This window comes from Hypanus sabinus, chromosome 3 (assembly GCF_030144855.1).
Source record: "Hypanus sabinus isolate sHypSab1 chromosome 3, sHypSab1.hap1, whole genome shotgun sequence".
Classification (NCBI taxonomy): Eukaryota; Metazoa; Chordata; class Chondrichthyes; order Myliobatiformes; family Dasyatidae; genus Hypanus; species Hypanus sabinus.
Genome location: NC_082708.1, coordinates 34,983,559 through 34,999,073, shown reverse-complemented (window position 1 = coordinate 34,999,073; position 15,515 = coordinate 34,983,559). Strand labels below are relative to the sequence as shown.

The 15,515-nt window shown below is 45.3% G+C and overlaps 1 protein-coding gene across 1 annotated transcript in view; it reads right to left on the bottom strand.

The window, feature by feature from the left end:
* The window catches only part of dclk1a (doublecortin-like kinase 1a), a 278,189-nt gene that overhangs the window by 99,309 nt on the left and 163,365 nt on the right, over positions 1–15,515 (bottom strand). The gene's annotated exons all lie outside the window — the stretch shown is intronic.

The window sequence follows — 15,515 nt, the reverse complement described above, 5'->3', positions numbered from 1 at the left end:
TTGGTAATGTGGGTTTCCACTCATTTTTTTTAGTGTTTTCCCATATTCCAAAGACTTGCTGGCATGACTATCTCAAATTACCACTTAGTGTAATCAAATAGAATCAAAAGGGGAGCTGATGATCATGAAAGGGAGAAAGTGGAAAAGAGTGGGACTGATGGAATTCTGCTGTGGCTGGTATGAACCCAATGGACTAAACAGCCTTCCTGTGTTGAAAGAGTTAAGTGGAGAATGCAGAAGGAGGTTCAAATAAAAACAGAAAATGCCAAAGCACTTGTAGATTTTCCCAAATAAAACCATGTGAGGCATTTTACGTTTAAGTAAAAACCATAGCCCTGCTCATTTATTGAACTCCAAAAAACTGAACACAAAGTGAGGTAAAAGTCCTTTATATAATTACATCACCACGTCAGACCAGCCTTTTGAAGTGAAACCCTAACTCAATGTCAGTGGTTGTGAATTCTGTACATTTTCACCAATTACCCTACACAGGCACCCCCTCCCCCAGGTTGAGACAATGCAGAGGAGAGGAACCTCAGCTTCTCCAGACATAAATTCAGCCAACTGCAGGCTCGTAGTAATGGCTATGGGTGCTTTGGGGAGCGAGTGTGCCGGAAGCATTGTGTCGGATAGAGCTTGCTTGGTACCATCAAATGTCCTGGTCATGTCTGTCGACCAGTCAAGCACTTGATTAGGGGTATTGCATTTAAGCACACTATACAGGGGAACATAAATTCAGCAGCTCGAGGAGTGAAGCGGTGTTAGAAATTTTTCATACCTAAAAACTCCTGTAGCTTTTTAGTAGTGCAGAGCAGTGGGAAACCATGATACAGTAGGGCTACTTTCAGTGGAGGGGGATTAGCACCTTCTGTGGAGATGAGATGCCCAAGAATGTCAATGGTTGACAACCCAAACTAGCATTTGGCAGGGTTAATAATCAACCCGTGTTGGCTTAAGCACTCACAATATGCGGAGATGAGATACGTGTTCAGATTTGAACGCACGAGCAACAAGTATGTCATCCAAGTAAACTACGTAAAAGAAAATCTAAGTCATTCAATACAGAGTCCATCGGCCATTGGAAAGTCTGTGCTGCATTTTTCAGTGCAAACGGCATGCGCAGAAACTCAAAGAGGCCACATGGGATTATCACGGCTGTTTTGAGAATGTCCTCTGAGTATACAGGCCCTATCTAGACTGACTTCAGAAAAAATTAACTTCCTTGCTAAACATGCTGAAAAGTCTAGGATTTGTGGGACTGGGTAACGATTGGGGGTGGTGGCCTCGTTATGGTGTTGATAATCACCACATGGGCAGCAACCACCATTGGACAGGGACAATATGGAGGAGTAAAGCTCAGGGCCGGGTCTTCACGCCCTGCCACTGAAACCCTGTCTCCCCTTCCCCCACCACCATTCTGCAATTCCATCAATCTCAGGTCCCACCACCAAATCTCGGGTCCTCCGAGACTCCAACTTCCTCTCATTCCACCTTCCCTGAACAGCTCAACCCTCCCCTCTCCTTTGACACTTCCCCCCTTTGTTCCCAGTTCTCATCCATGGTGGGACTTCACCATTCCCTCTGATCTTCCCCTCTCTGAGACACAGCATTCTGTCATCAGTAAGGGCCATTACTTTTGTCCCCCTGTGCTCACACCCACCATGACACTGAGTTTTTTTTCTGCTGCCCCCGTCTCAGAGCCTACTTCTTTGGCAAGTTCTCTCCACCCCTTCTCATGTCTTCAACCTTCCTTCTCTTCCTGGACACCCCACTCGGGACTTCTGCCTGCTCTGGACCTGCTTATTGCCAACTGCTGACGGGACATCAGCTGTCTCGACTTCAACACTTCTCTTTCCACTCCTTCCGAACGCTCTGCTCTCCACTCCACTAACCCTAAACTCACCATCAAACCCGCGGATAAAGGGAGTGCTGTAGTAGTCTGGCGAACTGACCTGTACCTTGCTGAGGCCCACCAACAATTCTCAGACACCTCCTCTTACTTACCCCTCAAACAGGACCCCACTAAGGAGCACCAGGGCATTGTCTCCAACCTTATTAGTTCTGGGGATCACCTATCCACTGCCACCAACATTATAGCTTCCACACCCCACACCTCCTGATTCAACCTCCTACCCAAGATCCACAAACCTGCTTGTCCAGGTAGACCCATTGATTCAACTTGTTCCTGCCTCTCTGAACTCGTATCTGTATACCTCGAATCTGTTTTATCCCCCCAGATCAGTCCCTTCCTACCTACATCCATGACATTTCACATGCCCTGGATCTTTTCAATGATTTCAAGATCCTGGCTCCATCATTTTATTTTCACTAAACACCTCCATCCCCCACCAGGAAGGCTTCAAAGCTTTCCGTTTCTTTCTGGACACCAGACCCAACCAGTTCCCCTCCATCACCACTCTCCTCCGTCCAACAGAACTTGTCCTCCCTCTTAATAAATTCTCCTTTGGCTTCTCCCACTTCCTTCAAACAAAAGGTGTAGCCACGGGCACTCTTATGGGTCCCAGCTATGCCTGCCTTTTTGTCAGGTATATGAAACAGTCTATGTTCCAAGCCTGCACTGGTGTCCGCTCCCCACTTTTCCTACATCGACGACTGCATTGGTGCTGCTTCCTGCACCCGTGCTGAGCTCGTTGACTTCATCAATTTTGACCCCAACTTCCACCCTTCCCTCAAATTTACCTGATCCATTTCTGACACCTCCCTTCCCTTTCTTGATCTCTCTGTCTCGATCTCTGGAGATGGCTTATCTATTGAGGTCTACTACGAACCCATGGACTCACAGCTACCAGGAGTATACCTCTTCCCAACCTGATACTTGTATAAACACCATCCCCTTCTCTGAATTCCTCTGTCTCCACCACATCTGCTCTCAGGATGAGGCTTTTCATTCCAGAACAAAGGGGATGTCCTCCTTTTTCAATGAAAGGGGCTTCCCTTCCTCCACCACCAATGCTGCCCCCAACCATAACTCTTCCATTTCACACACATCTGCTCTCACACCATCCTCTCACCACCCTACCAGGGATAGGGTTCCTCTTGACCTCCGCATCCAGCACATAATTCTCCACAACTTCCACCCTCTCCATTGGGATACTACCTCTAAGCACATCTTTCCATCCCCCTACTTTCTGCTTTCTGCAGGGATCACTCCCTACGCGACTCCCTTGTCCATTCATCCCTCCCCTAGATCTCCCCTGCAAGCGGAACAAGTTTAATACCTGCCCCTACACCTCCACCCTCACTACCATTCAGGGCGCCAAACAGTCCTTCCAGGTGAGGTGACACTTCCCATGTGAGTCGTGTGGAGGTCATGTACTGTGCCCGGTGCTCACAGTGTGGGTCCTGTATACTGGTGAGACCCAACGTAGATTGGGAGACGGCTTCGCCAAGCACCTGCGCTCTGTCTGGCAGAAGAAGTGGGAGCTTCTTCTGGTAGCCTCCCACTTCCCATTCCCATTCCGACATGTCAATCCCCGGTCTCCTCTACTGTTGCGATGAGGCCGCCACTCAGGTTGGAGGAACAAGCCTTATATTCTGTCTAGGTAGCCTCCAACCTGATGGTATGAACATCAATTTCTTGAACTTTCAGTAATGGCCCCCTCTCTCCTTCACTATTCCCCATTCTCTTCTCCCTCTCTCAACTTCTTTCCTTGCCTATCCATTGCTTCCCTCTGGTGCTCCTCCCCCTTTTTCTTTCTTCCATAGCCTTCTGTCCTCTCCTAGTAGATTTCCCCTTCTCCAGCCCTGTTTCTCTTTCACCTACCATCTTCCCAGCTCTTTACTTCACCCACCCCCTCCTGGCTTCACCTATCACCTTGTGTTTCTCCCTCTCCTCCCCCCAGCTTTTAACTCCAACTCCTCATCTTTTTTTCTCCAGTCCTGCTGGAGGGTCTCAGCCCGAATCGTCAACTGTACTCTCTTCCATAGATGCTGCCTGGCCTGCTGAGTCCCTCCAGCATTTTGACTTTTGTGTTGCTTGGAGTTCCAGCATCTGCTGATCTTCTCTTATTTGCCCAGGGCCTATTCAACCAGCGTACATGCCGAGTCTTTCCATGTTGGCTAGCTCAGCCTTCATGGTTACCAGCTTTTCTGGGTCCAGTCTACGCACACAGGCCTGGACTGGCAGGCCAACTGACTAATATCCTTGCACACCGAGCAGAGGTCTAGCCACTTTAGCTGGGACAAAGTCCCATATGCAACGTTGCCCACTCAAGCAGAGAGTCACCCATTGCATCCCACAAGTCTGAATCTTGCTCCAGCAAGGTTTCATCGCTCTTTGCTTTCTTAACTATAGGCGATGCTGGCAGCACCCTCAGTGGAGCACCTGTGTCGCACAGGAAACGTCACCTTGAAAAGTGTCCGTAATGAGCAGTATCTGGAACCCATGGTGTTCGCAGACCTCTGGTGCCCTGATGCTCTGCCACCGTTGAAGCTGCAAGGTGGTCGGCCACTTCTTAGCATTCATACCAAAGCAAGCGTGGTAACAACGCAGATCCAGCAGAGTCTGTTCTGCAGCATGGGTTAGTAATCTGTTTTGTGAGCTTATGTTGCAGACCTTGCTGGCTGGGCTTATTGAGGCACGGAAAAGAAGGGGAATTATACAGCACTGCCTGGCTAAGTGTGGACTAACGTCCATTTTAGCAAGCTCCCTATAGCCATCCACCGATGCATTAGTAATGGCTATGTGCACTTGATCGGGCATTTGCAGCATGAAGAGTTCTTTAAAAATTAGACAGAAGAGACAGTATGTGGTCCATTAGTTCTGATGGCTTAGCATCAGAGCAACTATTTGGCATGCTCAGACTCCAATAATTCAAAAGTCTGGGAAAGGAGTTTCAGCAATCGGTACCTATCAAGTTCAGGAGAGTGTTCTAGTTGACTCACCACTCTCACACTTATGGAGTTTCGAAGGAACGTTACTACGTAGTAGAATTTGGCGCTGTCAGTGGTGATTTCTCACAGCACGAGTTGGGCCCCAGCCTGTACAAACCAAGCAATGGCATTTTGTTCCCAAATCGCCAACAATTTCAAAGCGACTGCTTTGGCTGATGTGTTCAATAGCCCTGGAATCATCCTGGAGCATCAGGGTCACCAATGTAGGTTTTCACAAATAAAACAACATGAGATGTTCAATATTTAAAAAAAACATTTAAGAACTCATTTACTGAACTCCAAAAACACTGAACACAAAGTGCAGTAGAAGTGTTTATGTCATCACGTCAGACCAGCCTCTTACAGTGAATCCTAACTCAATGTCGGTGGTTGTGAATTCCGTACATTTCCACAATTGCATTACCCTTCAAACTTAGAAGGTTAGCAGCATCTGCAGAAAGAGATACCAAGTTAACAATCAAATACTTTTTGTCAGAAATGGAGGGGAGGGAAAACAAGTTAAATTATTCTCTTTTTCTCAGTCCCCTTTAAACTCCGGATAAATAATTGAGGGTATTTGTGGCAGTTTGATTTTGCAGAATTGTTTAGGCTTTCATCTTCTACATGTTCCACAGGTCACGAGACATATCTTGCAGTCGATTGTGAATGCAAGTACTGGCATCCAGCCAAACGAACACAAACATTTTCTTGAAAATCTCTTATTCATGGCCATTTACAAACCTTTTGAAGTGTCTCCTTGGATAATGATAATTATTCCACCACCTTTCATGGAAGAAAGGGATTTTTCGTGTCAAAGGACTGGCCAGGATATTGGAGGAGCTGGTCGGGATATCAGAGGAGCTGGTCAGGATATCGAAGGAGCCTGTCAGGATATTGGATTATCCACGGATGTGACAGAGGAGCTGGTTAGGGTTCAGAGGAACTGACTTGTCTGCAGACCGTGTTGCTGAGTATAACGGTGGGAGATTGTCTCAGACACTTCACTTGCAATTGCAAGACTCTATTGGACGGTGATAATGTAGGTTGCCACAGTCCTGTTACCCTTGTCTAGTGGAGGACAGTCAACATGGGAGTTGTGTACCCTCAGTTGTAGCGAGAACTAGGCCTCAAGCCTCGAGCTTCCCTGCTGCCGCAGACCAGGTGGAAGTGCTATAATGTGGCTGAGCTTGGGTGGGACCAGGCCTCACCCATCAGTGCTGCCCTCCTGTGTTCAAGTGACGGAATGACAGGCTGGACTGCGTGTGTCTGTACACTGTCGGGAGACTGTATCATTGATTGCTGGACATTGTTGCTCAGGGTCTTGGACTATTTTTTTTGAACATTATGTTACTTTGTTCGATACTTTTGAATTATGTTACTCACTATTTGTGAATGTTTGGCTCTTATTTTTAATGTTTTGCACCTTAGCTCCGGAGGAATACTGTCTTGTTTAGCTGTATCTATGTAAGGTTTGAATGATAATTAAACTTGATTCAATTTGATTTTTTTTTTGCTTCCCCATATGAGCTCTATCTGAATCCAGTGACATTTTTTCTAATTCGCCTCTCATGTTGTGGTAGAATGAAAAAGAATTAGTGATTTCCTTGTTGCATCAGCTATAAAATATCTGAATGTTTTGCAAGATGACTGACTCAAGCTTCACTTTAGGCTCTAGTTACATAGATAGGCCTGTCTGTGACAATTTAGTGGGAATCATGAGGCAGTTTCCAGTAAATTGTTTATAAGGGGTCTTGCCATATACGAGGCTGTTATTCACTTGTAGGCAAGATAAGGGAGACTCTGAACAGTTTAATAGTAAGGATATTTCAAAAGATTCTTGGAGCATCCTATGGCCTGAATCGTGACCACTGCTTATAACTCATTCATGTCTCATTGAAATGCTGGGGTTCTCTGGACAGACTAAAGACTGAGAAGTTAAAAAGATACAAACAGGACTGCTAATTATTAATTGTTGATAAGTATTACTATGAATTGCTTGCAACCTTGAATCACCTTTCCCAGTATGTACTATTTCCACAGAAGAAAACCTCTTCCAACTCTGTCAATGTAGCCTGAACCAACACCTTCTGAGACTTTACCCCTTTGACTGAAACTTCAGCCAAGAGGAGCACAAAAAGTCTGCATGCTCTCTACATGCTGGCACTTCAAAGCTAACTGCACTTTAAGATACTTTAGTCACTGGTGCATGTTGCTTGCAAGTTGACCATTGTATATCAGAATTCCAAGTATTTTAAGTTTGCTGGCCCCTATCTGAAAACTCATGCTATTGAACTATTTGTTATCGTGCATATCCTTTCCTTGCATTTTTCTTGAAGCTGCTTTTTGTTCCTGTCTGCACCATGGTACATAGTAGAATAAAATTCTTTAAGTCATAAAAGCTTTCAGTAAACTTTCTGAAATTTTGACTACATCATTTCTGTTCACTCCATCATTTACAGAGGCATATTATTCAATTTTGGTTCAGATCTCATTAGTTAACCATGAAGTCACATTTCCAGCTACAGGCCCAGCATTATTCTTGCAGACTTCTGGCCCTTAATGCAATGTTTGCACCAAGAAGATTTTTTAAAATATTTAATGAGTTGTGCATACCTGTTTTTGAATTGACTGAGGTCATTTCAGAGGTCAATTAAAAGTCAGCCACATTGCTGCTCAGAAGGCAGGAGTATATTTGGAATGAGCCTGCTATGTAAGATTTCAAGGCTATGGTCTCTTTTGCAGGTATTACTTCTTGTTATTGGTTGCAGGTTTATCCATGGAGCATTAAGGCTACTTAATAACCTTGGGAGAATGAGCTGGTGATAGACAGGAGCTACAGGGAGGTAGTCACCCCTAGGTGCAGAAGCCAGATAACTGGGTGACTGTCAGGAGAAGGAGGGGATATTCACAGCCAGTACAGAGTACACCTGTGGCAAACCCCCTCAATAATAATTAGACAACTTCAGGTATTATTGAGGGGGTTGACCTACCAGAGGGGAGCCACAGAAACCAGGTCTCTGGCATTGAGTCTGGTGCTGCGGTTCGGAAGAGCGGAGAGGTGAAGGGGACTGTGATGTTAACAGGCGATTCCTTCGTCAGAGGAACAGGGACCGCTCTCTGTTCCCTGTGTTGTAATTCACTTCTGCTGGGGATAGTTGCCTGGAAGAGAATGCACACAGGTGTAGTTTATTGCCTGAAGATGTTAAAACAACACTCTGATATCCGAGGTGTCCACTTCCATGATGACGGGAAGGTCCGGGTTGGGTGTGACCAAAATGGGAGCTGTCGTGAACCGTTGTCTGAGCTCTGCGAAAGCATTCGCCTCGGCAGTCCAAACAAAAGGGCCCTTGCCTCTCTCGCTTAGTGCCTCAGCAGAGCCGCCGCTGAGCTGAAATCGCAGATAAACTTCTGATAAAAGTCGACAAATCCCAGGAATCATTGCACCTACTTCATACTGGATGGTTGTTACGAATGTCCATCTTGAGATTGCCATTCGAGATGATGAAGCCCAAGAAAGAAAAAGTGGTCATGTGAAATTCCGACTGCTCCAGCTTCACATAAAGTCCACGATCAAGGAGCCTCAGTAGGGTATCTCTGACGTGAGCAACGTGTTCCTCCACGGACTTCGAGAAAATTAGGATGTCATCCAAGTAGCTGAAGCTGTACTTATGGAGAGCATTCCAGAGCACATTGTTTATAAAGGTCTGGAAAATTGCTGGCACGTTCACAAACCCGAAGGGCATTACCAAATACTCGTAGTGCCGTGTCAGTGCATTGAATGCAATCCTCTACTAGTCACCCCCCTTTATGCGAACCAGGTTGTATGCACTCCACATGTCTAGCTTCGAGAATACTCTTGCTCCTTGGAGAATCTCGAAAGCAGTGTTCATGAATGGAAGAGGGTAATGATTCTTGAGCATTGTGCGATTCAGCCATTTATAATCGATGCAAGGCCACAGACTCATGTCCTGCGAAGAAGAAGCCAGCTCCAGCTGGAGAGGTGGAAGGCTGAATGAATCCTAAGGCAAAAGCCTCCTGAATATACTGCTCCATGGCGCTTCCCTCTGGGCCTGACAGCACTTATAATTGACCTCGAGAAGGATACGTGCCTCACTGGCTGTAGATCTATTGCACCGTCATACGGTCAGTGCAGTGGAAGAATCAAGGCCTTTCCCTTCTGAAGACTTCTTCCAAATCCTCATAGAGGGAAGGGATTTCTACCGGCTTGGATGCTGCAATTAACCCCAAACCTTCCTCCGAGGATGACCTGAGACTCCATCGGTAGTGGGGATGGTTCAGCAGATCCCAAAGTCTGCCCATAGGTCCATAAAAGTCCTTAGTGAAAACAGAAGCTGAATCACAGTCCAAATCCTAATCCATCTCTGCGACAGATGGTCCTTGTGCTCCTGGGATTAGGTTCTAAGGATCTCCACCTTGGAGCCTTCCCCTTAGACAGGACCTGGCAACTGGAGCCCGTGGGCTTAGCTGTAAGAGTTCCAGACTGCTTGGGCACCTCCTTGGTTTGCTCCCGAACTGGAGATTTTGTTCCCGTGCACCCCTGATGGGACTGGGCCGGGACTCGCACAGACTATTGGCTGGAGCCAGCTTGTTGTCCTAACTGGGTGTCCAGGTGACCCTGAGCTGAAGTCTGTCCCTTTGTTAGCTGCTGGTCTCAGGAGAGTCTGGGGGTCAGGACACCAAGCCGAAAACAAACCACCCTCCAATAGCTGGACCAGGTGGTGATTCTCCCCTCCCTCCAATCCATGGATGAGTTATGCTGAGGCAGCAACAGTACCCAAGGATCAGGGGTATGAGTGGAGAGTCAATAATGTAGAAACTCATGTCTTCCACATGATCCCCTATTCTCATCTGCAACACCACAGCCTATTGCTGGATCTACCTGGAACCTAGCAGGTGGACATCCAAGACAGTTGCAGGCAAGGACTGACTCAACTCCCACAGCAGTATGTTGAATTAACAGGTGGTTCCTGTATCCAGAAGATTACCCACTGCCCCAGAGTCCATGAAAGTCTTTAGCTGTCTCAGGTTCTTACCTCAGGTAAACTCCGCCTTCAGCACAAAACCAGAATCCGTGGGGTTGGGCGTAGTGGCTGCTACCGTCACAGTTCCCCGGATGTTCGACAGTCTTAGCAGTTTCCCAGGTGGCTAAAACTTTGGACATTCAGCCGATAGATGACCTGCTTTCCCCCAGTGAAAGCAGCAACCTTGATTCTGACGCCGGGACCTCCCATCGGCAGACTCCAGTGCGGCTGACCTGCATGGCTCAACTGAATCTTGAGGAAATGACAGGCTGGTCATGGTCTGAGATTGGAGGGTGGAACCACGATGTGTTGAGTCCGGGCTCGGGCTAGCCCTCCTTGACCTCATCATGTAGTCTCACGTACGCTCTGCCAGATGATTATCGAGATGGATCGTCTGGTTGATGAGAACCTTTAAGTTCTCTGCTGGCTCTCCCAAGCATCCTGCAGTTTATCTCAGAGTCCATGGCGATATACTGGGGCCAAGGCCTCCTCTCTCCAAATGTTCTCCCGGACCAAGGTCCAAAATTTGGTCGTGTAGTTAGCCGCTTACTGTCCCCCTTGTCGATCCTTCATCAGGTGGTCTGAGGCTTAGCTGGCTTCAGCGGAGTGATGAAACACCTCCCTCACGGCGGCCTCCAAGTCTGAGCCAATCTCCGACCTGCGTTCCCAATGTGTGGTGGCCCAGGCCAGGGCTCTGGATAATGAAGGCCACTTTTCCACGCTTCAAAGGGAACCGGGATGGCTGGAGCTCAAACACCAATGAGCACTGGATGAGGAAGTCGTGGCAAGAACCAGGGTAACCGTTGAATCTCTCTGAGATCAGAAGACATATTGGCTCTGGAGTGGGACTGACTGGTTCTGCCAAGCGACTCTGGCCTCCAACGGCTACCTGGGTGTCATGTATCTCCAGACTCTGTCAGGAAATATCTTTGCTGTGGCTGGTCACAGCGGACGAAAGATGCTGATACCACACTGGTCCATGTTGGCTCAATCGTACTCTGACAAGAGTCCTTGATGAGAATGACTTGAACCCAAATGCTGGAGATGCCGAGGCTAGGATCAAGACACAGTTTCAAACTGGATCAAGAATCTGAGCACAAAAACAACCACTAGATGAAATCACCAGTAGGCTTACAATTGAGCAGTAAACTTTATTTAAATGCTCAATCCTTGGCGCCCAAAACATGATTGCCAGTTCGTGGAACCATCCTGAACTTTAAAGGGGTTGCAGCAACTATCCATACTCCAGGGAGTTAGAGCATCTAAACATCAGAAGGTGGACAAAATCGAACAAGGTGAATACAGGACTGAAGGTGGTATATTTGAATGCACACAGTATACAGAATAAGGTAGATGAACTTGTAGCACAGTTACAAGTTGGCATGTATAATGCTGTAGGCATCCCTAAACCATGACTGAAAAAAGAAGTCCAAGGATACACATTGTATTAAAAGGATAGGCAGGAAAGCAGAGGGGGTGGTGTTGCTCTGTTGGTAAAAAATGAAATCAAATCATTAGGGTCAGAAGGTGTTGAATCATTGTGGATAGAGCTAAGGAACTACAAGGGTAAAAAGACCCAAATGGGAATTAAATACAGAGGCCCAGACAGTCGTAAGGATGTGGTCTACAAATTACAATGGGAGAATGAAATGCATGCCAAAAGGGCAATGTTACAATAGTCATGAGGGAGTTCAATATACAAGATGATTGAGAAAAATCAAGTTGTTGCTGAATTCCAAGAGGGGTAATTTCTAGAATGTCTAAAATTTGGCTTTTTAGAGCAGCTAATGAGTGAGCCCAAAAGAGGATTCGTTGTTTTGGATTGGGTGTTGGGCTATGTACCAAAATTAATTAGAGCTCTTAAGATAAAAGAACCCTTTGGGGCATGTGATCATAATATGATCAAATTCACCCTGAAATTTGAGCAGGAGAAGCTAAAGCCAGATGTATCAGTATTACAGTGGAGTAAAGGGAATTAGAGAGAGGAGTTGGCTAGAATTGATTGGAAAAGAACACTGGCAAGGATGGCGGCTGAGCAGCAATAGCTAGAATTTCTGAAAGCAATTTGGAAGGCACATGGTATATACATCACAAAGAGGAAGAGGTATTCTAAAGGCAAGATGACACAACCATGGCTACAAGGGTAGTCAAAGCCAATATAAAAGCAAAAGAGAGGGCATAGAAGAAAGCAAAAATTAGTGGAAGTTAGAGGATTGGGAATACCAACAGAAGATACCCAAAAATTTCATTAAGAAGGCAAAGACGGAATATGAAAGGAAGCTAGCCAATATTATTAAAGAGGATACCAGAAGTTTCTTTAGAAATATAAAGTGTAAAAGAGAGGTGAGAGTGAATATTGGACCACTGGAAAATGGTGCTGGAGAGGTAGTAAAGGGGGACGAGGAAATGGTGGATGAATTGATTAATTATTTTGCATCGGTCTTCACTGTGGAAGACGCTAGCAGTATGGTGGAGGTATCAGAGGTCATGAAGCGAGTGAAGTTACCATTACTAGGGAGAAGATCCTTGGAAAACTGAAAGCTCTGAAGGTAGATAAGTCAACCTGGTTCAGATGGTGTATACCCCAGGGCTCTGAAGGCATTAGTAATGATCACTTGTTTCTGGAATGGTTACAGGTGACTGGAAAATTGCAAATATCACTCCACTCTTCAAGAAGGGAGAGATGCAGAAGGAAATTATAGGCCAGTTAGTCTGACCTCGGTGGCTGGGAAAATGTTGGAGTCAATTGGTAAGGATGTGGTTTCAGGGTACTTGGAGTCTGTAGTCAGCATGGTATCCTCAAGGGAAAATCTTGCCAGTCAAACTGGTTGGAAATCTTAGAAGAAATAACAAGCTGAATAGACAAAGGAGAATCTATTGATGTTATGCACTTGGATTTCAGAAGGCCTTTGACAAGGTGCCACACATGAGGCTGCTTAACAAGCTACGAGCCCATGGTATTACAGGAAAGGTTCCAGCATGGATAAAGCAGTGGCTGATTGGCAGGAGACAAAGAGGAGGAATGAAGGGAGCTTTTTCTTGGTTGGCTTCCGGTGACTAGTGGTCTGCCACAGGGGTCAGTGTTGGGACCGATTCCTTTTACGTTATATGTCAATGATTTGCATGATGGAATTGATGGCTTTGTTGGAAAGCTTGCAAACAATACAAAAATAATTGGTGGGGCAGGTAGTTTTGATGAAGTGGAGAAGCTACAGAAAGACCTAGACTGATTAGGTGAATGGGCAAAGAAGTGGCAGATGGAATACAATGTCAGGAAGTGTACAGTCATGCACTTTGGTAGAACAAATGTAGAGGGTTGACTATTTTCTAAGTGAAGAGAAAATATAAAAATATGAAGCGCAAAGGGATTTAGGAATCCTTGTGCAGGATTCCCTAAATATTAATTGCAGGTTGAGTCTGTGGTGAGGAAGGCAAATGTGATGTTAGCATTCATTTCAGGAGAACTAGAATACATAAAGCAAGGATGTAATGTTGAAACTTTATAAAGCACCGGTGAGGCCTCACAGAGTACTGAAGCAGGTTGGGCCCTTTATCTTAGAAAGGATTTGCTGAAACAGGAGAGGGTTCAAAGGAGGTTCACAAAATGATTCTACTGTTGAATGGTTTGTCATACGAAGAGCCTCAGAATAGAGGGGCGTTCTTTTAGAACGGACACGAGGAGGAATTTCTTTAGCCACAGAGTGGTGTCTTTGCCACAGGTGGCTGTTGATGCCAAGGTTTTATGTATATTATTTAAGGCAGAGTTTGATAGATTCTTGATTGGTCAGCTTATGAAGGGATATGGGGTGGGGGGGGGGGGCAGGAGCCTGGGGCTGAGAGGAAAAATGGAGCAGCTATGATCAAATGCAGAGCAGACTCATCAGGCCGAATGGCCTAATTCTGCTCCTGTATCTTTTGGTCTAGTGATATGCTGAGTTTCTCATATAGGTTGCTTCAGAAATCTTCTATTTTTGAATTGTAATCTTAAAGTCAGAATTTCAGGGCTTTACAAAAGGCAGCAACAGAAATTCATTAGGGGTATGTCTTAAACCCAATCATCCGTAGCAGCCTTTGCTCTATCATGAAGAGACTATCAAGCCAGTATTTGGACAAAAGTCAGATTCATTCATAAAACCTCAGAAAATGAAGCCACCAAAAAGCACATGCAACATGATCTGGATAACATTCAGGCATGAGTGGCAAACTAAAACTGTGATACACTTAAGGGAAATTAACAATGAACAGTAAAGGACAGTGATGTCCACAAACCACAAATGAATTTTAAAATGTTTTTTAAGAGGACAAGCCTCCTTCCAAAAAAAGCAAGATGTGAGAGTTACCCATAGTAGCCTTACAAACCAGCACTTTGATGCTATTCATTGTGGAATGAGTAGAAAAGCTTTATGAAGCTGTACATGTCAAGGAATTTCACTATCTTCCTTCTCCAAAGGCAGCATTATACCAGTGATCGCTGCTCCTGGATACCTGAGACCTAAATGCTCCAATATGCAAAACACCAGCATTTAGCGTACGTATGGACTACATGCCAACATTTGCATTGAGGCAATTATACCAAAAAAAAAGGCAGAACTGTGTCAGGGATTCGTGGAAGACAGACAGAAGAGAGAGATTTATGTAATGGAAAAGATAACTTGCTGAGTCAGGGATGGCATAAATAAATGTTTTTATCTAGGTAACAGCATGGAAGGTAAATATAAATATATTTCTGATGAATAGAGGGACTTCGGATTTCAAGACCACAATCATGACATCCTACAGATGGACAGTGGAGAGCATCCTAGCATGCTGCATCACAGTATGGTTTAGAAACCGCAATGGATGGTTAAAACTGTCCAACGCATCACCAGTTCCAGCCTACCTGCCATCAAGGATATATATATAGAAAGGTGCTGGGAAAGGCCAGCACTATTATAAAGGATCCCACCTACCCTGCTTATGGACTGCTTGTCTCACTCCCATCAGGGAAGAGGCTACACAGTTTCCATGCCAGGACCATTAGACTCAAGAATGACTCAGGCTGATCAACTCCTTCCACCTACCACCACTACATACACATCACCTAGCATCACTTTAAACACATACAGTCAATGTATATAACAGTACATTGTGTTTTACAGGATTGCTTTTATATTTATATTTATTGTGTTCTTTATGCTTGTTGTGAATTTTTCTGCTACATTGGTTCCAGAGTTAACAATCATTCTGTTGTCCTTTGGACTCCTGTACTGAAAAACGACAATACACAATCGTGATCCTTGAATCGTGTAAATTGCCACAACAGATACATGGTGAAGAAAGCATTTGGCTTGCTTGGCTTTATAGCTTGGGGCACAGAGCATAATAGGTGGAGATAACATATTAAAACTTTGCAAGGCGTGGTTAGACCTCGCGAAGTATTGTGTGCAATATTAAAAGCAAAGACATGGTTGTCTTGAGACACTGCAGAGGAGATTCACCAGAATGTTATCTGATTTGGAGAGGGGTCTTTAGACTGGACTTGATTTTTTCCGTAAAAGTTAAGGCTGAAGGGTGACATGATAGAGATGTAAAGGAGATATA